Raw genomic sequence first — 27,972 nt, 5'->3', positions numbered from 1 at the left:
ACGTCGAGACTGAAGCGATGCACATACTTGCCGCCACTGCCTTGGCAGCTCGAAGAGGGGGATCTCCCCTGGAGGCCCTACCCCTACCACTGACATTTGGGAGCGCTGCTGACACCGTACCGAGCGGCAGGATCTGGGTGCACGCCAGGCAGCAACGGCCTCTCTACCCACCCGGGAGGGATGCCACACTCCCCACGAACTACACTGTACTTACCATTCTTTCACGACTAAGTCTTACGATACCCCCTAGAACTGTATAGTTTACGAGCTCACTCGAGCGTTTGGACGGCGACATGTTGTGCAGCCGACCCTTTGGTATTCTTGATAGTGTTGCCATGTTGAGGCTATATGTTTTCCCTCTCTTCCTTACCCCTCTACACCACTGGAGATCATTCCACATTGTGTTGAAGAATAGCAGTCATTTTGAGTTGAAGATGGGACACTGGACTTGGTGGGGAGCTACGGGCGGGGTTTTGACATGCGGGGGGGCTGGAGGGAACTGCACGAATGAGGACTATGGCTGAAATACGAATATGCACCTGGAACGTCAGGGGAATGCACACACCGGCTAGGCGCTACCAAATATATTCATACCTAAAACGGCACAAGATAAACATTGCACTACTTCAGGAATCACACCTGAACAAGACTGAGGTACAGGCACTACACCGCAGATGGCGTGGCCAACTCTATGCCACGGACTACTCCTCATATGCTCGCGGCGCACTGATATGGGTCCCTCCTGGACCCCCTGGACAGCCACTGATACCACCATAGACCAAGAGGGCAGATTCGTTGTGGTGCAGGGCAGACTGGATGGGCAACAGGTGGTTCTAGTGTCCCTATACTCCCCAAACATAGATCAGGGAGGCTTTCTGACGCGCCTCTCCACAATAATGGCGAATTGGCATGCGGCTCCATGGATACTGGGCGGGGACTACAACTGCACGCTTGACACAACACTAGACCGCTCCTCCCCACCCGCACTTAACACACCCGCGCGGGGCGCCACAAAGGCATTACTCGGGTGGGCCGCGCAGTGGGACCTCCATGATGTTTGGAGATCGTGCAGCCCCGGAACACGGGTTTACTCCTATTACTCTGGCGCTCACGACCTACATGTCCACCTTGACAGGTTCATGGCATCCACTGAACTCCTACCTCTAGTAACAGAAGCGCGATACATGGGCCGCACACACTCAGACCATAACCCGCACTTTCTATCCATAGCCTGGGAACGCCCGCGTCCCCCCGTACCCACCTGGCGACTACAGCCTGCACTGTTACTCGACGCAGCCTTCCGCGACTCCCTCCTCACACGCACTGCTCAATTCTTTGAGGACAACACGGACATGGCGTCCTCCCCTCAGGTAGAATGGGACGCTTTTAAAGTGATGATCCGAGGCCACAGCTTGAGGACGCAGGGACACATGAGGCACCAACTGGAGGGCGACCTGACTAGGCTGGAATCTGACTTGCTCGACAGGGAGGATGAGGCTATTGGGGGAGATGCTGACGCGTTACAGGGGGCGCAAGCAGAACATGCGCGACTACTGGAACGACTACGCAACATTAACTATGCTGCGCACTCGGCGAGGACTCACCACCTGAGTGACAGACCTGGCAAACTCCTTGCCTGGCTGATATCACAAGAGAATCGCTCGACCCCAGTGACGGCAATACACGTGGAAGGGAGGGGTTTGCTATACACACAACGCCATATACATGATGCGTTTACCACCCACTATGAAGCACTATATCGCTCCTGACTACCGAGCCCCTGCCCGGACATAGCTGGCTACCTCTCCCCTCTACAGCTGCCACAGCTGACCTCTGCGCAGCAGGACGAGCTGGGAGCCACGCTCAAACCTGATGAGATTCGCGAAGCTATATTTAACTTGTCCAACGGCAAATCCCCAGGCCCAGACGGGCTCCCGGCTGAATTCTACAAGGCTAGCTCTGATATCCTAATCCCGGAACTTCTGAAAATGTACGCCACAGCTACGGAAGATGCGGCCTTACCCCCAACGTTAAATGAGGCCACTCTGATCTCTATCCTCAAACCTGACAAGGACAGCACGCAGATGGGCTCATACCGCCCCCTGGCGCTACTAAACACGGACTACAAAATACTGGCCTCCACGTTGGCCCGGAGACTGGCCCCTTATATACCCCGACTGGTACATCAGGACCAGAACGGATTTGTCCCGACGCGACTCACCTCTCACAATATCCGCCGCCTCTTCCGGATACAGAAGTACGCTGTACAGCAGTGGCCCAGAGCAGGATGCCTGATATTAGATCTGGAAAAAGCCTTTGACTCGGTTGAGTGGCCGTATTTGAGAGCGGTTATTGAAAAGTACCAGCTAGGGGGAGGCTATGAAGATATGGTGGGCCTTCTATATGACAAACCAACAGTCCGAGTCCGCACGGGCTCACTGCTCTCAGACGTCACCCGAGTGCGAAGGGGCACTAGGTAAGGCTGCCCCCTATCACCCATACTGTTCGCATTGGCCATGGAGCCCCTAGCCACAACCCTCAGGACCCAGGGACCTGACTGGGGGATACCACTGGCGGATGGCCTGCATGCAGTGTCACTCTACGCTGACGACTTGTTGCTGTACATTTGAGACATAACCGATATCGCCGCCTCCCTAACTGACGTCTTCCGAACATTTGAGGAGATGTCAGGACTGCGCGTTAATTGGGCTAAATCGGGGGCATATCCCTTTAGCCCGGACACGCCAGAATGTGACATCCACCTGTGCGGAGGGAGCTTACAATGGTACCCCACCGCGTTTCGGTACCTAGGGATACAAATCTATCGGGACCCAATAGATGTTCTGGAGGGGAACCTCCTGCGGACGATCGCCTCCATTTGAGCGCAAATCAACTTCTGGAACTCCTTACCCCTCAATGTGCCTAGCCGAATGGCACTGAACAATATGATCGTGCTGCCTAGGCTGCTGTACTATTTCGCCAATATTCCCACTTACGTGCCCAATAAAATATTTTGTGATCTGGAGGTCCTACTGCGTGGCCTCATCTGGAACACGGGCCGCCCCGCGTGGCGCTGACCAAGCTGTACATGCCCACTGACTCGGGAGGCTAAGCGGTTCCCTACATGGAGCTGTACTACCTCTCGGCACAGATGCAATGGGTGACGGGGTGGCTAAGCGGCAACCATCTGGAGGATACTACCTCGAACACTGCTGCCTGGACGCAAACACAAATTTGCACACTGTTCCATCCGCTAACCCGGACCCCCTGCCCCTCCCAATTGCACCTCGCAGTGTCGGCAACGACACCATATGCCCCGATATTACCCCTTCTGGGCACTCCCGGACCGACGGGCGCGCTGACTGAGACACGCTTGACCAGCTGGACGCAAGAAGGTGTGGACACACTGGGTGACCTGTATGCAGATGGAGAGATACTCACTTTCGCGGACCTAGCGGCTGGCACGGACCTTCCGGCTGGCCAGTTCCTGCTACATGCGTCCCTCTTGCGCACCCTTACTGCCTCCTGGGGCGACATAACAGAGGAACCACCAATGCACGCTTTTATGCAATATCTGCACGTTATGGGCAATGGCTCACACATCATACACTGGCTGGCGCAAGCCCTACAGGCACACTCGCAACCGTCCACGATGCCACTGCGGGAAAAATGGGCAGCAGACCGGGGAAGGGATTGGACTGAGAAGGAATGGGAGATGATCTTAGCCGGCCCAACGAATATCCCACGCAACCCCCGCTTTAAGATTATCCAATTTTACATTTTGCACCGTGCTTATCTCACGCCCGACAAAATTAATAGGTATTTTGCAACCACGACTGCCACCTGTCAATGCTGCTCCCTGAATGGGGCAGACCTCTTACACATGCTATGGCACTGCCCTGACATACGAACATACTGGGAAGACGTCACGGCGCTGCTCACACACGATACTGACGGACAGATGTCACACACGTGGGAGGCATGCATCCTGGGACTGTATAAGCGCACGAAACTCAATAAAGTACAGGCGCGCTTCTGGGACATGGGCCTCATAATGGCAAAGCGCCTGCTTACTAAGCATTGGAAGGCCACAACCCCCCCACACATTCGACACTGGTACGCCTCCTTCACCAACTGGGCACGAGCGGAAAGCACGGTGCTCCTCCGGGAGGAAACCGCAGGACTCCGAAAATTCCCTATTGCCCAGCTCTGGGATGACCTCCTTAAGGCATTCCAGCACACTTGCCAGGAACACGGGATAACTTGAGACAACAGGCCCCGTCACCACTGCGACACCTACCAGCGCACGCAGTGAGCACAGCTCTGTATCCCTTTCCCCTATCTCCCTTGCCTCCCTAGGTCTTAAGCCCAGCCCTCGCGAGTACTGGTTATCTCACCTCTCCGCCACACGCCTGACGCTCGCTCCGCGCTGCGCGCCTACCTCTACCCTCACATTGGCCTACCTGAACACATGCTGACAGCCCCCCTCCCACTCCCCCCCTTTATAATGCAGGACGCCCCGCTGTGCCTCGCCTCGCACCAACTGACCCCCCACAGGAACCCACGCTGATCTCCATCCCCCCCCTGACCTCGCTTGCCTTCCCACCCACAGGTTTTTCCCACCATTGCGTAGGCATAGGGAACAGTTAGTTCACTGGTCATGTTTCCCGACCAGACCCCCTTTCTTATTGCAGACGGAGATAACAGACGCATTACATAGCTAGCAAGAAGCGATGCCTCACTGAACACACGTTACTTACTGACCGACGAGACGCGGCCGCGCTCGCGGACTGCAGAAAGGCAAGGACTCGCACTGAAACGCCGACCCAGACCAGGATATGCCGTACACCGACCACCACCCCGTTTTTGCGACCTCCTACTCACAGCACTGGAGAGATGCAAATACACCTCACTGCTAGATATCCTGGCCTACATACATGACGGCTGCAGACAAGCTGCGCCGAGCATCACTGCTTGCTTCTACGCCTCAGTGAGCTATACCACTACACGTTTTACCACACCTGCGCAAGCATTAAGCACACACATCTGGTACACCGCCCATCGACAGCTCCCCCACTATCGCCTAACCCCAGCGGATTCCCAGTCCCTCAGTGGGGACTTGAGCGTTGTTCACAACGGCACTAATGCTTGATTAACTCTGCACTGTTCTTGTTGATAATAAAAGATAAAATGTAGACCTATAATTTACGCAACTAAATACCTGATTATAGTACATGCATGTACATGTGTTTCACCGCCGGACCCCCGGGTTACCGGCTAAATGGCTGTGTCATCCAGACAAGGATTTGTTTGATTATTCATTGCCCGGCTGGCCTTTGAATGCCGTGAACTGTACACTGTATTATGACTAACTGTGCACAATAAAGGTCTTCCAAAAACAAAAAACAAAAAAAACTAAAAATTAAGTTTAGTGACAAAGGTCTTAACTGAATCAATATCCCCATTCCATATGATGACAATGTCATCGATAAACCGTAGCCACAGGGCAGAGCGATCATATTCCGGAATTTGTGGGACCACCTGCTCCTCCCACCAGCCCATCACCAAATTGGCATAGCTGGGGGCGAAGCAGGTTCCCATTGCTGTGCCCCCTGACTGACGGTAGACGACATCATCAAACATTAAAAAAATATTAGTCAAACAAAACTGAATCATTGCCAAAATCATTTCAGAGTGTGACCATGAAGATATGGAACGGGTCTTCAAGTAATGTCTGACAGCTTTTAAGCCGAAATCATGTTGAATGCACGTGTATAAACTTCACACATCAAGGGTAACCAAGGGATAATTCGGTTCCCAATGGATCCCATCAATGATGGTTAAGAAGTGTGTTGTATCCCTCAAATAGGCTGATAAACTGACAGCAAATGGTCTTAAATAATGATCAATAAAATGTGAGATGTTTTCCAAAAATGAGTCAATAGAGGAAACAATAGGCCTCCCTGGAGGGTTAACTGGATCCTTATGGAGTTTAGGTAGTAAATAGAGTACGGGTACTAGTGGATGGGGACAATTCAAATAATTGTACTCCTCCCATTCCAATAGTCCCCACTCTCTCCAATCCACTAGCAACTCTCCATAATCCACATTACATTTTACTATAGCATACCTGTCTGAAACACTATAACAAGTTACATCAGTTAACCTTCTATAACCTTCCATCAGGTAAGCCTGTCTTGTAACACCACATTCTCACCTTTAAATATATTACAAAAGACTGTGGACAGGCCTAGCAAAAATTGTTCTTGCATAGACCAGTGCCCTCTACAAAAAAAGGAACATTGTATATCTTTGAACTCCTCGATTTCTCACTCTCCTTTCACGAGCACTCAACCTCTTTCGTCCCCTCTTGTGCAACCATTCTCTCAAATGTATATGACATTATTGGATGCCTGATGTTTGTATTTAAATTATATGGAATATAAAAATAATGACCTTTTCTAAGTAATTTCTGTGTGGCTTCAATCTGTATACAACTGTTTCACTAGGGTGTGTTATCAACCAGCCTTACTTCTCCGACTCACCAAACTTAGACACGGACTGTGTCATCTCAGATGACAAGTGGCTGGCACATTTTAGTTCTGTCTATGGAGAAAATGGTACCATCACCCAACCACTTGATACCACCTCCCCTGAGGCCATTCCCTTGCACTTTAATAGGGCTGAGGTGGAGAAAGCAATCCGCGCCACAACTAGGAACAAAGCCCCTGGCCCGGATGGGGTACCGGCGGATTTTTATATACATTCACCAGAACTATGGGCGGGCATCTTAGCTAATGTATTCACAGCTGCAAATAGTACCCCTCCCCCAACTACATGGGTGACTTCTACTATAGTCCCCATATTTAAAAAGGGGCAAAGGGACGATCCGGGGTGTTATCGGCATATATCCCTTCTGGACTCCTCAATAAAGATCTTGGGTAGAGTGCTTTTGGCTAGGTTAAGGGATAGCTTGGAAGGTTGTGGTGGGTTGGCCGACATCCAGTATGGCTTCAGAGAGAAAAGAGGTACGATTGAGCAGTGCTCTAACTTGCACCTGTTGATCTCAAAGTATACGGTGGCCAAGGAGGGGTCCTTGTACTTAGCATTCATGGACCTCTCCTCGGCCTTCGACTTGGTCAACAGGTCCAAGCTTTGGGCTATCCTCTTGAGGATGGGGATTGACGAGGCCCTGGTTAGGTTCATGGCTTCACTCCATCAAGAGCTTTTTGCAGTAGTGAGGGTCACAAGAGAAGGCAGATGTACGCCCCGTTTTAACTCGATGCGGGGTGTTAGGCAGGGCTGCATACTAGCTCCTCTGCTTTTTACAATCTATATCAACGACCTTGGCAATCATCTAGAGGGGGCTGCGAGAGACGTTCCGCGTGTAGGAGAAGTTAAGATCCCGGCTCTCCTATACGCGGACGACGCAGTGCTTATAGCCCGTACTGGCGTTTGTCTCCAACAGCTTTTGGATGCATTTGGTATCTTCATGGACCATCTTGATTTGAAGGTTAATTCAAATAAATCACATACTATGGTCGTTGGACCGCATAACAAAAGAACCATGGTAAAACATTTAGATGTAAAGGTGAAGTAGTGTCTAGAGTTCCCGTCTTTCCCTGGGTGTGCTTTTTGACAACAAGGGTACCTGGGGTCCCCAGGTAGGGGCCAAAAGCTTAGCTGTGACAAGAACATCAATGGCCCTCTTGGGTTTTGCAAAAAGGTTGGGCCACAGACCGATGGAAGCCATCTTAAAGGTATATAACAGCAAATGCTTCTCTGTGGCACTTTATGGTGCGCCTTTATGGGGTTATGTTCGTTTGGAAAACATCCAGAAGGCAGAAAATAGATTTTTACGCGCTCTCTTGTGCCTTCCCCAATCGATACCGACTTTTTCCATTCACGCAGAGGTAGGAATGGATTATGTCCAAGATAGGTTAAAACTAGCGCCTTTAATATATTGGCTCAAGACATGGCTAAATCCAGAATTAGCCCTTAACCATCTGATCATGAAAGATGTTATGTGCTTGGAGCATAGTAGTGCAATTCCATGGCTGGCTTATTTGGAAAAAACCTTTACGAACCTGGGACGGCCAGATTTGTTTATTGACCCTCCTGGAATAACTAAACATGACGTGGATACCATAAAAAAACTATTTTTGCTAAGCGCAAGAATGAGCCGTGAAGAAACGGAACTGTTAAAGCCATCAGTTAGACGCCATTATTTGTTAGTTAATTCACCCGTACTTGAACCTTATTTATGTTTTGTCACTAATTCATTTCATAGGTTTCTTTTAACGAAATTTAGGTTTAATCATATTCATTTTTATTTGGGCAGTTTCAATACCTGGACAAAACCTGAGCTAGCTCCACCGTGCACATGTGACAATTTTTCTGCACAAGACACCATGCACTTTATTATGTTTTGTGATTATTTTTCCGAACAGAGAAAAAAACATTTGTTACCTGTTTTAAGGGAAGCTGGCTTTTCCCAGGTTAGACCAGCCATGCTTTACCTACAATCATTGAAAAATATCCGCATTACATTTTGCATGGCAAACTTTTTAGTGGCGGCAGCTAGATCTAGATCATGTAGGAGTTTAGAAAATCACCCTGTATAAATTGCTTGTATAGATTTTTAATCTTTGTTTTTATTATAACACTCTGTCATATGTATTCGATTGCAATGAAATTGTTTAATTGTATTTTAATTGTTTATAACACATTTTTAAGTTCTTTGTATGATTTTTAACTAAATTGAATAAAGATAATTTGACTTGACTTGACACTAGGGTGTGTATACATAAATATAACATATCTGTTAGATCTGGGAGTCTCTAGTTGGCAATGGTTATCACCTTTGTCCAAATAGGGACCCTTACTTCTAAGACAGGATAAGGAGATTACACTCCTTACTAACCCCTGCTCACCCCCTTGGTAGCTTGGCACGAGCAGACAGGCTTATCTCAGGGGCAGTGTGTTAAGCATTTGTGAATATACACAGTAATACAGTGATAACACTACAGATGGACACAACACAGGTTTTATACAAATAAGTATTCTTTATATAGACTTAAACACAAGACCACAAACGACAAAAATCCACAATACTACACTTAAGATTACTTAAAAGATGATTAAAGTCTCTTTGTTCAAGTTGATGGTAGATGCGACAAAGTTCTCAACAAAGTACCTGGATGCGTAACGCAAAGTAAACAAAAGGACTTGCAGAAGAGGAGATGTTACGGTTCTGTGACCCGGGGGAACGGTTGCGTCTTTCCTCAGTGCTTGCGCGGAGTAGGGGACTCGTCGTGAGCCTTACCGGTGCGGAGGTGATGCGAAGATTCTCGGCCTGTTGCGGTGCGCAAGATGGCGCCGCAATGCGATAACGATGCGATGATCCAGTTGCGATATGAGAAGATGGCGCCCTTGATGCGGCAATGCGATGATAAGGCGATGACGCCCTGGCAGCCTTGCAGCGACTCTGTACTTTGGAGCCACGACAGGCCCTGCGACACGCTTCTCCGGTGATGCGATGGCGACTCTCACGATGGCGTCACGCTTCTCCGGCGTTGCGATGATTTCAGCTGCGGTGACAACACGCTTCTTCTCGATGCGTCGCGCTTCCAGCTCCCAGCAGCACGCAAGTGACTGGAGTCAGAATTCCCAGCAAGGAAATTCATGAGGGAGCTGGAGGTGAAGTATTTTGGCAATGAGACTTCAGCAGGAGGCAAGCACAGAGCAAGCCCTAGAGAATATTCTGTAAATGAAAGTCCTTACAAAGTTCCTTCTCCTTTCCCTTGGCAATGAAGCAACCACTGCAGGCCAACGCAGCAAACAGCACACTGGCAGAGAGGCAGTCCAAACTCCTGCAGCTTCCTTGGTTCTTCTCTTTGGCAGAAAGGTTTCTTGTTCCAGAAGTGATCTAATTTCTTGGGATCAGGGTCCCAATATTTATGCCCCAAAATCCTTTGTTCTCTGAAGGCAGAGAGATCTCTGCCTAGTTCAAACCAGTTCCTTAGCACTTTATTGACATGACTCTTCTCTTCCTTTCACTGTGCAGGGCAGAGACATCAGCCGCCCCACAGGAGGTGGAGCCAGCACAGGGGAGGGAAGATACAGCTCTGGAGCACTCTTTTAACAGGATTCCTCTTCTCCTTTCACTGTGCAGGGCAGAGACATCAGCCAAGCCGCAGGGGGTGGAACCAGCATTGTAGAGGGAAGGCCCAGCCCTATCCAGGTCCCAGGTGCACTCCTCCCTCCCAGCTGGATGTAAATCTCTCTATTCACCACTGGGCTGTCCCAGACTGTCTCCTGGAATTTCCCCAGCCCTGTCACACACAAACCCAGGCAAGGAATACACAAACCAGCAGAGGCAGGCTCCAATGGTTAGGCAAGCAAATACCTACTTTCTAAAAGTGGTATTTGCAAACACAGAATATTAAAATAAACTTTACTAAAAGATGTATTTTATTATTCTGAATTCAGGCATACTAAATTCGAATTTCCACCATGTTCCCTGAGTCAGTTAGAATTATAAGAATGTAATAATCTTAACTGCCCATTCTGGCCTATGAGAACAGGTAGCCTTCAATAGTGGAAAACGAAAATGGCTGTAATTCACTATTCGAACATGCTACACACATCAGAGCATGTCCTACCTTATACTTACAATGCACCCTGCCCTTGGGCCTACCATAGGGGTGTCTAATATGAAACAAAGGGAAGGTTTAGAGACTGACAAGTGGGTGCACTTGGCCAAGTAAACATGGCAGTGCTAGACTGCACACAGGCCTTGCAATGGCAGGCCTGAGACATACTTTACAGGCTGCTCCTGTGGGTGGCACAACCAGTGCTGCAAGCCCACCAGCAGCATTTTATCTACAAGCCCTGGACACGCATGGTGCACTGTACTAGGGGCTGACAGTAAATCAAATAACCCAATTGTGGAATAACCAATCAGTACATCAATTTAACATAAGGAGCACTTGCACTGTGGCACTGATTAGCAGTGGCACAGTGCCCAAAGCATAAATCCAGCAAAAACATATCAAAACAAAGGAGGCAATCCGTCAAAAATGGAAGGGAGACTCACGCCAATTATGTCAGGTCTAACAGTATCCATTACCTTAGGTTGACCCTCCTGGCAACTCTAAAATATCCTTATTTTCTTATTTAAACTCCTTTTAAAAAGCAGTCTATGACCATCTTTCTTTATTTTGTATTGTACCCAAGTCCTGTGACGTTTATTGGGTTACCCCATTATTTTGTAATGGCCTGATGTACCATGGTACATCAGGAGCAGCAGACCAGTCAGTTTTGTTGCGGTGACTACAGATGTAGGGGAGTGACTCCTTCACTCAAAGCACAATTACTTTGGGTGTCCTTGATGCCCACAGGTCTCTTGAAGGTCCTGGAAGAAGCACAGACAAAGACGACAAAGAAGACTTGCAGAACAGCGAGACTAGGGGCAGCAGGAGTTTTCCTTGATGAAGTCTCGTTCTAAGTGAAGTCCAAGTGTCCAGACAGAGGTGGCAGTGGGCACTAGAGCAGCAGCGATGCCTGAGCTGAAATTGGCAGTATCGACCGCTGCTTCAGCTTGAGGCTGTTGCATCATTCTGTTGTGGCATCTGATTTATTGTAAAGAGAAAGTGAAGCTGAGAGCGATACTGTTTACTGGTACAATTTCTAATGTGGGCATGTGCAAAAATGGTCACAGAAGGAAGTGATCCACATCCTTATGATTTTTATTTACATTCAGACACTTGGATTTTTTACACAGGGATCAAAATGTTAAAAAGTGGATATGATTTGAGTTGCTGGAGCATTTCACTTCAATATACAGTCACTGCATTGAGTGACATTTATTATATTTGATGTATTTCAAGGAGCTTTCAGATGTGATGATAAAAGAAAATGAGGAACAGGCAAATTAGGATCACTGAAGTGGCGAAGCTGAGATTGATCCCAAATCTCCTTGATTTATGTAATGCAGTTGAGCCACTAAAAGGGTATCTTTTTCACTCTCGCATTTTACAGGTGGAGTGCTTTACAGATTGCTCGGATTAAAGTCTGTCTGCTTTGTGCCATAGTGAAAGGATGTTACTTTTCTGGTAGGTCTAATTACTGTATTAGATCGCAAAGCCTGTCAGACAGCACAGATGCCTAGTTTGCTAAAGACGTCTTGGGGACATTCAGAAAGTTGACCTACGAATGCATCCTGTCTGTTGCTTTCCATTAGCTTTGTGGTTTGCAACTCACGTTATCTGGCTTTCAATTTGCTGGGTTCATTTGCTTTAGGCCTTTTAGCTCGAGTTACTCCCTCACAATGCCCGAACATTGTTTACTGTATTCTTCCACAAACTCATTGTCTGTAAACAGGTATTTAAATGCTGTTCTTATCTTGTTACATTTGATGTGCATTCAAAGACAGAGGTTAAATGTCAGGCAAAAAAAATTGTCCTCATCTCACCATAGAGCGACTGCAAATAGACGCGAGAAGCCATCAATCCGACCGGGGCGCCCCAGGCTTCTGCAGTTGCATTGGCTCTAGGCCTGACCCGGCCAGCTTCTTTGGATAAAGCTTAGGTGTAATCATTGGACTTAGGAGTTTCGGATTAGTCTCATTTCTCTGGCCCATACCAGGCACTCCGACCATATGTTACAGCCATCGTCGACCCTGTTACCCAAGTCCAAACGTGCCATACCCAATACAGCCCTCTGTCAATTCTCATATGACAGGGGCGTGGATCTTTCCAGAGCTTACAAATCTCCCTCCTAGCGGTTAGGATCAGATACATAGTCAGACCTTTTTGTACAGCCGACAAGGAATTAATCAAGATGTTATCGGTGCCAAATATCACAATTGGAAGATTCAAATTGAACTTAAATTAAAAAATAGCTCCAAGAGTAGATTCCACATTCTGCCAAAATTGTTTGAACTCTTCACATCGAAAGAATATATGGACATCATCTGCCGGAGAAAAATCGCATCTTGGGCATTTTCAGGAGGAAAGGGGGGCAAATTTGGCTATCTTCTTTGGTGTATAATATAGTCTATTTAAAACAAAGAAATGATTCTTTTTCAAAGAGGCGGGTTTAATTGATTTATACAAAATCTGGAGAGAGGGCTCGTAAAGTTCGATGGCGTCGGCTTGCAGGTCTGACATATTCCAAATTAAATGCTGTGGGGGACATTTTATATCCTCAGCCTCGATGAGCTTCATATACCAAAACCCCACCTCCTTGGCTGTGTCTTAAAGGGAGCTTGGTGTTTATTTTTCTTTCTCTGTCTTCGAAGTGAGGGAATTTATGTGACAATCATGCTGGCTACTGGGGTCTGTTTGAGGAAGGCTCTAGTAAAAAAAACAGTGACAGCAAAGTATTCCAGTATTAAGCGTACAAGATTTGACCTCCGATGGTCATTTTTATTTAATTGATAGCCTTTTTGAATGTTTTTCAACTCCACATAATTACACTCTACTCAATACTACATTGGTGCAAGCACCATAAATCCACTCTGTGGCACATAGCAACAGACCACATAAATGCACTGCACACCATGCCACAAAATTCCCCTCAACATAATTTCACTCAACGCCACACAGTTCCACACCATACAATTTAACTCTTCACATTTCCATTCTACACCACACATTTCCAGAATAAAACACATAATTCCATGCCACAAAACAATTCAACTACACACCACATACTTCCAATCCACACCACAGAATTCCACATCATACCGCAAATTCAACACCACACCACATATTTCCACTCCACTACATGCCATTCCACAACATATGATACCACTCCACATAATTACACTCCATGACACATAATACCACTTCAAATAATTCCAGTACACTTAATACCATATAATTACTAGCTACATATTTCCACTGCACACCATGCCATATAATTCCACTAGACGCAACTCCACTCAATACCACACAGTTTCATGGCTTACAATTCCATAACAAACAATTCCAATCTAGTTTCTCTCCACCCCACATACATCCACTCCACTCCATAACACATGGCTAAAAGACATTGTCATTGACAACTCTATTAGCTGGGACATATTGGCTTTGCCAATACTTGTTAAAGTAATATCTAGCTCATTTTATTGTGTTTCTTTTTACTCTTATCTGAATATGTGATTTAATTGTGCTATTGTTACATTTGCACTGGGGAATCGGTTGAAGGCCTTTGAGCCACATTCTTGCACTTGCACTTTTGGTGAAAAAATTGAGCAGCGCGGGAGCATGCATTTGGGCCCATCTTTCTAATTTTATTTTTCAACTGCATTCTCATTTCCTTTCGGTTAGTTGTTGCCACATGCTGCCTTTCATCCGTCAATACCAGCATATATAGGAGACCGATGCGCCGATGTGTTCCCACTAAGATGAGTATTTTTCTACTGAGAGTATTGTTTTACGGGGCCATTTTTTTACCTAATATCCAGTTCATTTTATGGTGATTTTTTAACTCCTACCTGAATATGTGATTTTCCTGTGCTGTTGTTGGATTTACACTGGTGAATCTGTTGAAGGCCTTTGGGCAGCGTTCTTACACTTGCACTTTGGGCAAGGGAATTGAACAGGGCAGGAGCGTGAATTCGTATGCATCATTCTAATTCTAAATTTCTGCTGCATTCTCCCTTTCTGTTGGCCATTTTTGCTGGGCTGATAGTTGTGGAAGTCAGTTCTCTAGTTGTTGCCATATGCTGCCTTCCTCCAGTCAATACTAGAATGATGATGTCTGGCTGTGGTGTTCTGTATGGTCGGAAGTGATTTGAGGAGCTGTATGGTTGTTCTGGTGTAGAGTGCATTTCCGTTAACAAGTCGGCTGGAGACAAGGGCTTGAATTACAGTTCTTCTGGTGTTGAAGGGGATTTATCTGAAGAGCTTTCAGTGCATGCAGAGGGTGTGGAAGCATTAAGAGGACAATGCGCTAACCTGTCGCTTCATTGTTAAACCAGGTTGCCCCATTAGGTCCCAAACTTTCCAATTTAGAATTATTGGAGACTTAAACCTTCTTTTTGACTAGCCTAATATTATCGGAGCCCACGAATTGCTGGATGACCTGGCATCTTTGCAGCTGGTTCAACTAGCGGGAGGCCTTACACATGTGGAAGGTCATCTGTTAGATGCGGTCTTCTCCAGTCTTCAAAATTTGCAGATGGCGTCTCCCTGGCCAATGAACTGGTCAGACCATTGTTTGAGTCCTATGTCCTCACAGGTGAACAGTAATATAAGCACCACCACCAGTAATACTACTACCAAAAGTCAATGGCATAAACTCAACCTTCTGGAATTCGGCAGCTACAGTTTAAGGCAACACGCCCAGTTAGACTCCAACATGGACTGCGCAGAATGCAAGATAAAGGCTTGGATTACTTAGGCCCTTGACACTTCAATATCCAGCCACATCTCTGGCACACCTCCTAGTTAGACTCAAAAATAGACTGCGCAGCATCAGAGATAAAGGCTTGGATTAGTTTGGCTCTCGACACTTTAATACCCGATCGTCAAGTTCAGGCCAGAAGCAAGCCCTCCACTCCCTGGTTCAATGAGTTGCTGGTTGCAGAAAAAAGTGCTGCAAGCTGCTCAAGCAAGCATTGAGAAAGTCTTACGACGCAGTGGCAGAAGCGCGCTATATGTTAAAGTTAAAGCGTATAATAAATCAATAAGGAAAACTGGAGCCAAGGCTGTCTTCTGAGGGCTATTTAGGCGGCGAGGAGGCACGATTCATTGCGGTAAGGGACGAGGTGGCAGCTTGTCCTGACCCCGCTTGACGCCTACAAGCTTTTTGAGCGGATGCTCTGTAAGATTATTGCTGCATTACTCCCTGGATTTTAAAATGCACAGTTTTTAAAATTGATTACGAATTTTAGAAAACGACATTTTAACTTACCCAGCACCTTGCACTTTGCACTAGCGGCGGATAGCTGTTGGAATTGACTAATAATTTTTACTTGTATTCACCTGTTTTGCTATTTGCACTCTGCCTAAAGCTGCTAAGGGTCACATTTTCTGTCTGTGCTCAATAATCCAGCCTGCCCGCCCCGGTCCGACTCGGTAGCCAATACCGTTGTGCGGAGGGCGGGGCAGGCAAGAGCCAGACACCCACAGGAACCTCCTTTTTGATTAAGAATCGTGTTGAAAAACACCTTTAGAACATAAATAGACCCAGGTACAAAAATAAATTGTGCGATATACCCAGTAAACGACAGGTTTATGCAGTTAAAAGGGATCCAGAACAAATATGTGTTATCCATTTTTCACAGGAGGCCGATTGAATAACATCATCACCCAGAACTATAAAACCCGGCCTCTGGTCATCTAATATTCGGGCGTCTTTTGTTTCAAGAATTCACAGGTACTTATGATGGATGGATTTGATAACTCTTTTCAAGATTAGGGGAGACGAGCCTAGAAGCCCTGAATGTGAAAGTAGATACTGTATGCCATCACTACCATTATCTATAATTAAAAGTACAAAGGATCTTTCCTTATTTCCCCCTCAGGACAAATACCCCTGGATACCCGTGAAGTATAAAAGACATACACTCATCTTCTTGTGCAGCAGCCCCATTATAGTCCTGTGGTCTCCTGCAAAATACACAAACCTACAGGTAATACCTTAGTGTGTACATTTATTAGCCAAGGCCACGTTATTTGCCCTGTATTCACGTTATATGCAATGGTGAGCACAGAGGGTACTCCGGAGGGAGAACTACATATTGACTATGAGAATAAGAGATAAAATGTGCCACTTAGGATCTTAGGTCTTATGTTAGGAATATGGTTAGGTGGTTATTTGAGTGAAAGTGCATGTATAGCTTAAAGAAATGGATGAAGGATCTGGTCAGTGAAAATATTATCGACGGTTCATTTAGCTCAGGCTATCATTATGCATTCTATGGATTCCACTAATTAGGGAATCCTATTATGGGAGTGTCTCTACGAGGCAAGACATTGCGCAGCAGCAATAGGTCAATATCATGTGCATTTATATGTAATGACTGAACTAGAAGTGATAAAATGAATTTTGAACAATGAAAAGTATATGTTGAACATATGTATTTGTTTGGTTAACATTGTGTGTATTTATATAGTATGGAAAACTGAGACCATGTTGTCTTTTATATGTCTCTTTCAGATTTTATGCCTGTGTCCCTCCCAGTACACTGCCCCTAGCCCTGATGAAGGTGTGGCCCCATCGGCCTATCACCGAAACGCGCGTCGGCGCTTGTCCCCAGGAACACGGTTCCTTGTCCTAAGAAATTCTGGAACCGTTGTAAAAGTCATCTGCCTGAAATAACACCCCGACTTATGGAATATAGTGAACATTGATGCATTGTATACGCCAGGATTAATAGGATGAATGGAGGATTGAAAGTTGAATGATAGAATGAGAGATTGAGTAAATATATGAGTGAATGTGTAAGTGTGGTCGCAGTGTGGTTGCTACTGGGTAGGTCTTAATGTAGTGATATTAACTCTTTTTTTGCACTTTATTATCAAATCAGGATCCGTTTTTCTTTTATGCTCCAAAATATATCATGTGAAATTTATGGATAATTTATCTTTCATCTTTTTATTTTTAAAAAAAATTGTTGTGTGATATCAATTACAAAAAAATAAAAACATATATTCTTCTAATAGATCTTTGGTGGAGCTTGCTTGAATTGACCATGTTGTCTGCTGTGTACTGTGTTAGCCTCTGGTTTAATCACCCCAGTTTATATATCATTTGGACCCTCTAGTAAGGGCCATTATATCCCTAGGCAGGGTGTGCTCGTTTGTTCTAATTTTACCCACAGGAAGTTGAGCAGTCAGCGTTCTAGCTGCTGTCTTCTGAGGGCTATTTAGGCGGCGAGGAGGCACGATTCATTGCGGTAAGGGACGAGGTGGCAGCTTGTCCTGACCCCGCTTGACGCCTACAAGCTTTTTGAGCGGATGCTCTGTAAGATTATTGCTGCATTACTCCCTGGATTTTAAAACGCACAGTTTTTAAAATTGATTACGAATTTTAGAAAACGACATTTTAACTTACCCAGCACCTTGCACTTTGCACTAGCGGCGGATAGCTGTTGGAATTGACTAATAATTTTAACTTGTATTCACCTGTTTTGCTATTTGCACTCTGCCTAAAGCTGCTAAGGGTCACATTTTCTGTCTGTGCTCAATAATCCAGCCTGCCCGCCCCGGTCCGACTCGGTAGCCAATACCGTTGTGCGGAGGGCGGGGCAGGCAAGAGCCAGACACCCACAGGAAGTCGAGCAGTCAGCGTTCTAGCTGCTGTCTTCTGAGGGCTATTTAGCCCCTCGTCGGGTCTAGCGCGCAGCGGTTGCGCGCAGCGGGGCGCCTTAGTCGGCGCCTAAGACAAGCCAAAGACCTGCCCGTCTGCGCCCGTCCGCGCCAGGACGGCGCCAGGAGCCAGAGGCTATGCCCGCACTTCATGCCGCACAGAGACCCATCAGGTATTCCATCACAGACCTATTGGCCCTTAAACCAGCTCTTCCACTATGCTGCAAAAATGTGAACTGGACATATCCAGAAGGTCCCTTCTCATGTAAACTTTGCCACTTCCAAGCTAACATCCAATCTCAACCAGATTGTAAGTTGCCACAGCCTACTCAATATAAAAACGAATTACAATGTTTTCTGCTAAACGTACGGTCTATGCCAAAACATCAACTACAGATATGGGATCTAATCCACACTTCTCAGCCTGATCTGTGTTTCCTGACGGAAACTTGGCTCAAACCACACACAACCCCCGCCATTACGATCGCAATCCCCTCAGGATATAAGCTCTTACACATGGACCGACCCGTCAAAATAGGAGGCGGCCTAGCCATCATACATAAGGAGCACCTGAAAGTAACCATTATTGAGGAAAAGTGTAGTCCAACTATCGAATTTATAATCTTCAGGATTAATCTCTCCACTAAAATCGCCAAGAAAGGCGCACTCGTTTACCGCCCACCGGGGCCTAATGCAGGGTTCTCTCTTTCCCTTATGGAATCATTGACACCTTACATTAGAGCCAAGGAAGATTTTGTCCTCCTAGGCGACTTCAATATACATGCAGATAACCCTGAATTGAATGAATCCATGTCCCTGTTTCAAGACATGTCCACTCTTGAACTCCAACTTCATAATTCGGACCCCACTCATGAAGGGGGTCACCATCTAGATCTACTTTTTTCAAATTGCTCCACTATGTCTGGCATAGTCACCACTCAGTTAGATTGGACAGATCACTATCTGCTGGAGTTTCACCTTCCAACAAAAAACAAACTGCTACCCCATAAAACCCTTCCTCCCATATGGCGACGTCAATGGCATAAAGTCACCATAGAAGGACTACAGAAGGTTTGGGAAATACCCACATCCCTTGCAACAGACAAAGTAGAAGATACCCTAATCAAATTCTAGGGTTCTCTAACAAAGGCAATAGACAAGCTAGCACCCATCAAACTCCACAAACAATTCCCCACCCACAAGAAGGAGAAATGGTACACGGAAGTACTAAGAAGTGAGAAGCAAGGGTGTAGAAGATTGGAAAAGAAGTGGAGGAAGTCACACCTCAACGTGGATAGGAAAGCCTTCTCTGAGGCCCAATCCACATACTACAAAAATATCAGAAAAGCCCGCAAGAATAGTTTGGCCCAGCAGATTTCAGAGGCAGGCAACTCCTCGAAGGAATTATATAAAATTCTTGAATCCTTTGTGAAACCGACTGCATGTGCTAGCGCAGACGATTTTTCTCTGCCACTCTGCGAAGAGATATCCATGTACTTCGAGAGCAAAATCAACATAATTTATGACAAAATTCTGAATGCCACCCTCACTAACAGTGGCAGACATGCCCCCAATGTCAGCACTACTAGGACGACCTCACAACAAAGAACAGTATCGCTACTTACTTTTCCCCCAATATCTGATACCGATCTCCCCCCCTTAATAAACCACATAAAATCTGGCTCTCCTAACGACCTCATACCTGCGAGAATGATGCCCACTCTCTGCCCTTTCCTAGGTCCATTTATACAAACTATATTAAATAAATCCCTCAGTGAAGGGCAGGTACCGTCTGAGTGGAAACAAGCAGTCGTAAATCCAATCAGAAAAAATACCACACTTCCCTGGTCAGATTTATCTAATCTGCGACCCATATCCCTCCTACCCTATCTCAGTAAACTTACCGAGAAGCATGTAAATACCCACCTGTCGAACTACATCGAGGCAGCGGAGGGCCTGGACCCATCCCAATCTGGTTTCAGGCCCAACCACAGCACTGAATCTGCCCTCCTCTCCGTGACCGACAACATCAGGATGTCACTGGACAGGGGGGAGTCGGTGATTCTAGTGCTGTTAGACCTGTCCGCTGCCTTCGACACGGTATCACATGATCTTCTACTTGAAAGACTGAGAGATGTGGGGGTGGGAGGCACAGCCTTGTTATGGCTGCATAGCTTCCTCTCAGACCGAACCCAAGGCGTCAGACTGGGCTCTCATTCCTCACCATCAAGAGAGCTAGCAAAAGGAGTGCCACAGGGCTCGTGCCTCAGCCCCACGCTGTTTAACATTTATGTGGCCCCTTTAGCTAATCTGATAAGATCTCTTGGATTCACCCCTGTATCGTACGCCGATGACACCCAGCTGCTCTTCCCTTTCCAGACCCTAACACCGGCAATTCAGTCTTCATTTGCTGATGGGATGAGGGCAGTAGCACGCTGGATGTCAAAAAACTTTCTTCAGTGCAACGTATCAAAAACCGAGGTCATGCTGTTTGGAGGGGCGACTCTTCTTTGGTCCCCGCAGTGGTGGCCTCTGGAGTTGGGACCCGTACCCAACCCTAAACAAACAGCAAAAAATCTCGGCGTCAAATTAGATCAGGCACTCCTGCTTAAGGAGCACACCACGCAAGTGGCGGGTGCCTGCCTCCATGTGGTGGGGCTTCTGAGACGTGCTTTCCCTTTCCTACCCGAAAGCCATAGGAAAACTCTCATTCAGACCCTCATCATAAGCAGACTGGATTACTGCAACGGCCTATATCTCTCAGCAAATGCCGAACAGTTAGACAAACTTCAGGTGGTACAGAACACGGCTGCTAGACTGGCCCTCAATGCCCCCCCCAGAACGCCTTCCCGCCCTCTCCTCCATCAACTTCACTGGCTACCTATAAAACAACGCATCAAGTTTAAAGTCTGTAACATCATTTATCGATGCCTGTTTGGTACCAGCCCCAGGTACCTGAAAGAAAAATTCCTGCCCTACATCCCGGGACGCACTCTCCGCTCCAGCAACCATCTGTTGCTCCAGGTCCCAAAGATAAAAAGAGCCAGACAGGGTGGCCGAGCACTGTCCTACACAGGACCTATCCTGTGGAACTCCCTACCTACTGAGCTGAAACAGACCAGGACCTTGGAGCTGTTCAGGAAAAAACTGAAGACATACCTCTTTACCCAGTCTTAAGCCTGTCTGATCCCCCATCCCCAGCTCTATTCTTACAGTAAGCTGCCAAAAGCAAGTAACAGCGCAGAGATATCCCTTCGGGAATTGAGTCACGCGCTTAACAAGCAAATAAATAAATAAATAAATAAAGTTTAAAAAAATAAAATCTTAAGGAGTAAGAATCCAGCAAAAGACATTTTCTCTATTGTTAATAGTTTAACAAAACCAGCCACCGCCGGGTCAGTCGAGGTTTCAACTGACCACTGCAATAAAATGGCCAGCTTCTTTGTCAAAAAGATCAACGCCATCTACGCCCACTTTCCGCCCAATGCCCTAGCCGATGTAGCGGTCTGTCCTGGACATTCAAATAAACCACAGCCTGTGTCAGAAGTAAACTAATTAGCTCTCCTTGTTTTGACCTCTCTAACGAGGCAGAGGTGGGGTGAAAGGCAGAGGTGGGGTGAAAGGCATCCCTCGAAGGCATCCCTCGAAGAGAAAGGGGGGGAAATGGAGTAACGGCACCTGTTGGAGGAGGTGAGGTGTCCTTAATCCCCAGTCTCTTCATCACTTCTAACTGTTTCTTGGTTGACAAAACGCGGCTTGGAATGATAAAAGGACTGGCCAATTACAAGTGCAACCCAAGTATATTACACAAAGATTCAATACAATACAATATACAATATAAGCTTTGGGAAGTTTCTAAAGAGTGTCAGTGTTAGAGGACCTAGCACTATTGTTATTTCTGTTGATTGTCGCTGTTGGCTACCACTGATCATCGCCGGCCACCGCCTGTTACCCCGGTGAGGGGGCTGGAAAATCTAGCGATCTCTGTAAAATTTCAGCAAAATTTTAGCTGCTGTGAAATTCTCAGGACCAAGCCAGGACAAATATTGTTGTATAATTGTTGTCTAACTTATATGGTTGCTGAAGATACTGTTGTTTGGCTTAGAAGATCTGCTCGCCTGGGAGTTGATTGATACTTTATATTTTATCCTTTAAACGTTCTTTCAAGAAAAAGCCAAATGCGCTCTGGGTAGGAGAGGCCAACTGCTCCCCTGGCGCGTAGGGCACGTAAATCTAAAGCTCCAAGTGTATTAAAAAAGTATAAAGCTCAACCTAAGGAACTAAGCCAGACACTTACATCGTCGATTACAAGAATGTTTGAAAAAAGTTTTTAAATTCCCCAAAAATGTGACTTTCTAAAGGACCCAACGGGAGCTATAATCTCAATGCAATCCGATCCAGCAATAGGAAACTTGCAATCACCTATTATTCCTATCACTAATCAGGCAAGTATGATGCATCAATTTGGACTAAAACAAGGCGTAGAGGAAACAAATAATGGTGACAGCGAAGCTAACAATTCGGCTAAATTAGTAAATCAAACACCTTTGGAAATTACTAACCAAGACTCAGTGTGTATAAGTGATCTACAGGAAGGGGACACTGCAGAGAACAGTATAGAGGAAATAAAAACTGAGATCTTATATGTTGATCGCTCTATGGAACCAAGTTAAGTAACCATGTCATATTGGATGCCTATAGAGGTTAATGTTGAAATAAGGAAAAACACTGTTCCAAGTTTGGCATCGACTATTAATAATTAACATATTGGATGATTTTCAACAGAAAGGTTGTTTAAAGGAAATTGAAATAGAAATTGCTTCACCTACATTGGAAATAGCTATGCAGCTACTTGATGAGGAAAATATAGGTCTCCAAACACTGTGTAATGAACAGAGTACCCATACAAAAAAACCATTACACCTGTCGTCTACAGTTTTTGTGAAACAATCTGATAGAGCAAACTTGGGCATTGGAATGACACAACCTGTGGGAGCTAGAGCAAGATGTAATTCTGAACCATTGCAAACGGTACAATCTGATGGCTATGAGAGGAGCGGTCAGAAAAATTCCCGTACTATAGACCAGAAACCGCGGCTGAGTAAAGGCACTAAAACTAATAATAATCAGGATTTGGGTGCAATTTGGGATATTTTTTATCACACCTCAACACTTACTCTTGAGGCACTCTTGCTTCAGTCCAACAAAATGGATATACAAATTGACATCCTAGCAACAATGGCAAAAGTGGTCGCAGGAATAGATCATAAACTAGCTGACCTTAACTGCTTGATAACCAGAGCTCAAGCAGATCAATCCACCAACTATTTGGAATGTCCGTGTGTGCCAATAATTAATAAACTTACAACCATATCAGAAGTTATTAATACTATAGTAGAGGATGCTAAGGCAACGCTTAAAAGGGATCAAAGTCGGAAAAAAGGTGATAAGGAAGGAATAAGTTGCATAACAGAAAGGAAACACATTAAAAACGATTGTCTAACAATCCAAAGTGAGTCGGAAGTTAAAAATAATTCACCTACCACAACACTACCTTATATCCAAGTGGATGAAAAGGGACAGAAAAAAATTACGAAAAGCAAGAAATAAACCAAAAGTGCAGGATCAAGAAGACCAAGGGTCATATGAATGAACATTGAAAAATAAACTTACTAAAGGAAATATGGGAGTATTACCATTAAAGGAAACAACGATAGATATAGGTAACGACGTGCCAACAAAACCGATTGTAACAAAAACTAAGTATTATGATATTTTTACACAATACAGAAAAGGCAGCAATTTGACTAAAGACTCGGTAAATAAAACCCTAACAGATAAGAAACCTGAAAATGATATAGCTTATCTTGTAGGGGGAACAGACGATCTTGCTCATGATAAAGCCTTTAAAATCTGGAAAAACTTCACATTAAATAAGCCTCTTGACCATAAGATGGAAACTAACCTTGGGAAAAAAACGCTCACAAAGGAAACATCGAGTGATACCCAAGTAAAAAGTGGCCTCACAATTAGTTCAGTAAAACAGGAAATAGATAAAACAGTGTTGAAAAAAAAGGATTCTGCTTCACCGAATGCTGAACAACAAACATTGATACAAACTCTAAATGTAGAAACAAATATCAAACCACTTTTGCTCACTGAACCGGTGAATCAAATATTGACACAAACTCTAAATGTAGAAACAAATATCAAACCACTTTTGCTCACTGAACCGGTGAATCAAATATCGGAACAAATTCTAAATGAAGTAACAAATATAAAACAACTTTCATCTATGGAATCGGTGAAACCGTTGGAACCAATTGATCTTATAGAGGATGTGGCTGACACAAAAAAGGGAGTCCAAATAGTAGTAGTTAGAACTAGTAGCAACGAACGTCTCCTAAACATAATTAGAAAGGAACGGAATACAGACATTGAAAGGGGAAAGGATAATCAGAGAAGGAACAACTAATCTTTAAGCTTGTATACGATTCCAGAGGTCACCAAGATATGTTAAATAGAGGCAACCTTTTGTGTCTGTTCAAATCGGTTCCATCTCTTGCAAATTTGACAACTAAAGTAATAGATTGTGTTGGATTCCTACAAAATCCAGATGGCCCATTGCCATTAACGGTGCTGACAGTTACATCCCCGGCTGTAGCGGAACAAATTATGAAGGAAGAGTATATCTTTCTTAGCTGGGGAATAATGATCAGTAAAATTAGGCCAAAAGAATACCCGATACCACTTTTAAAAGCAGAAAACTTCCCATGTTCTGTTAAAGGAAAAAAGGGGCAGCCAACCTTCTCTGTCCTAAAGAATCCAATTCAACAAATAGATAGAGGAGTCGCAAATCTATCAGAAAACAAAAGGGAAGAGAAGGAAATCGGGATAACTGATTCATGGATCAATATTGCCCTACACGGAACTAACAAAAAATGACAAGTAAATCAGGAAATACCAATTGATGATTTCAAGAATAGCAATGCAGCTATAACAATTTGCTCCTGGAATGTGAATGGTGTAGGCAAAAAATTGGATAACATAACTCAATTACTTAAAAAGTACCAGATAATGTTATTACAGGAGACCTGGGCCACAGCCCCGTTTATAATCCATGGTTATAAAGGATACTATGAACCGGCTATTAAGCAAAGTAATTATGGTCGCCCTTCTGGCGGATTAGCAATTTTTATATCAATGGAGTTAAATGTGGAACATATGGAACTAATTACAAACAGCTGTAATGTTCAGTGTGTCCTGCTAAAATACAAGATTCTAGAACAAAAAAGAACGCTAAAGTTGATTAATATATATATTCCACCAACACTCACATCTAGAAAGGCCATGTGCGCTACTGTCTCCACCTACTTGATAGAGCAAAGGATAGAGGACCCCTTTACGGATTTTATTATCACAGGTGATTTCAATTTTAATCTCGTAGTACCATTTCAAAGAGATGAGGTGACGCAGTCACAAGCTCATCAATGGTTAATTCCGGTGCAAGTTTTGTAAAGCTCAACTAAACAAGGAAAAAACCAAATAGGCCTAAATTTTCTGAAGGATATGGAAGCATTGGGCCTACGAATACTAAATGGTAGATTCCCAACAGATTCACCCCCGGCATGGTCCTGCTACACCTATAACACCAAATCCTGTATTGACTACACCATGGCATCATTGAATATTTTTAGTAACCTTACTTCGTACTTTTTAAATAATGTCCCAGAGAGCGATCACAGTCAGCAAATTATCACTACTTCATTTACAAATAAAAAACATCAAACTTATTTAACAATGCAAGGTAAAATTGGAACTATTAATTATCGGAAATTAAACTGGGAAACAAATAAAAAACGATTGACCAGTGACCGGGCCCTAAAACTGGCTAGGGAAAGTCTGGAAGAAACTTCTGCTAGATCAATAGTTGATCAATGGGCCAGTTTCATTTCCAAACTACCTACTCATAATGGTAACCATAATGGCCCCGGAGAGAGTTATGTGACTCGAACAGTAAAACGGGTAATTCATATTAACCTTCCGCATACAGTACAAAGAATGAAATGAGTTAGAAATCGGCTAAGGAGAAACCGGTCAAAATTCCCCAATAACGAAGAAACCAAAACCGCTCTAAAAGAGATAAACCAAAAATTAAGGAAGTTAATTTGGAATGAAAAAATGGCAGCTAACAATGATCTTTGGTCTCGAATTTTTCATGCCAGTAACCAAGGAAACTCAAGAGAGTTTTGGAGGATGATAAATAGCCCAGCCAGGCCCGACAAAGCTGTAGTCTCATCAGTACCAACTGCCACGGAATGGGAGAATTTCTTGGGGCTGCATCTAAATCCGCAACCTGTGAAACCTGGAACCAAAGAACACTTCTCACGGAAGGTAACTCCAATTCCAAGCCAAGATATGGATCTTAATATAACGCATGAGCAAGTTGTTAAGCTAATAAAGAGGCAGAAAGATGGAGCACCAGGGCCAAATGGTATACCCTTTTTCCTTTACAAAGAGGATCCAGACGCATGGGCAAGACATCTTGTAAAAGTCTTCAAAGAAGTAGTCTGGAATGGGGTGATACCGGAAAGCTGGAGAGGGTCCTTAATATCCCTCATTTATAAAAAAGGAGATTGGGCGTTGCCGGAAAATTATCGCTTAATAACCTTACAGGACACTGACTCAAAGTTATTTGCAGTGCTTCTATTATCATGCTTATCTGATTGGGTAAAAAATAACAGCGTTCTTCCGCCTAATCAAACAGGCTTCATCAAAGGATTAGGAACAGCTACCAACATCTTAGCACTATCTATTTTAATTGATGAAGCAATTATAAAAAGACAACCTTTATACTTATGCTTTGTTGATTTTAAATCAGCTTTTGATTTTGTAGATAGAGAACACCTATGGGGAAAGATACATGCACAAGGGATACCTCTCTTATTAATACACCTGATTCGTCTTCTGCATACAAAAACTTGGGCAAGAGTACGTATCGGTAATGGCCACTCATTATCAAAGGAAATACCAACGTTAGGTGGAGTGAAGCAAGGGTGTGTACTGGCTCCTTTGTTATTTAATTTGTTTATAGCTGACTTGACTCAGGCCTTGAATAACGTAAATGCTCACCCACCAAAGCTCGCCGATACGCACATATCAAACTTGCTCTATGCTGACGACGTTATCCTCCTAAGTAATACTAAGGTGGGCCTACAACGGCTAATATCACGAACACAGGAATATGCGGTGGAAAACAAAATGGTAATAAATGATTCCAAATCCAAAGTTATGGTTGTCACAAAAAACACAAGAAGGCAGTGCAATTCAAAATGGTTCTTGGGGAAGGAACACTTGGAGCAAGTCAAAACCTATAGCTACCTGGGAGTTATATTTAACAATAATGGTAACTTTAACCCCCAAAAAATGGATATCACCAGGAAGGCTAACGCATTAATGGGTGCATTCGGAATAATCAAAAACTCTAAAAGTAATTTAACTTATCAACCGCTCCTTTAAGTGATATCGGCGAAACTGTTACCTTCCTTATCTTATGGCAGTGAGGCTGTAAACGGAAAAGACGCAATAATTATTAATAATGCTATCACAAAAACTTTCCGCTCCCTTTTTCGTTTACCAATAAATGCCT

The 27,972-nt window shown here is 44.8% G+C and overlaps 1 protein-coding gene across 9 annotated transcripts in view; it reads left to right on the top strand.

The window, feature by feature from the left end:
• HFM1 (helicase for meiosis 1) overlaps positions 1-27,972 on the top strand; it is a 4,349,684-nt gene that overhangs the window by 1,059,411 nt on the left and 3,262,301 nt on the right. The window lies entirely within an intron of this gene.

Source organism: Lissotriton helveticus, chromosome 1_1 (genome assembly GCF_964261635.1).
Source record: "Lissotriton helveticus chromosome 1_1, aLisHel1.1, whole genome shotgun sequence".
NCBI lineage: Eukaryota > Metazoa > Chordata > Amphibia > Caudata > Salamandridae > Lissotriton > Lissotriton helveticus.
This window is presented reverse-complemented; position numbering and strand designations above follow the sequence as displayed.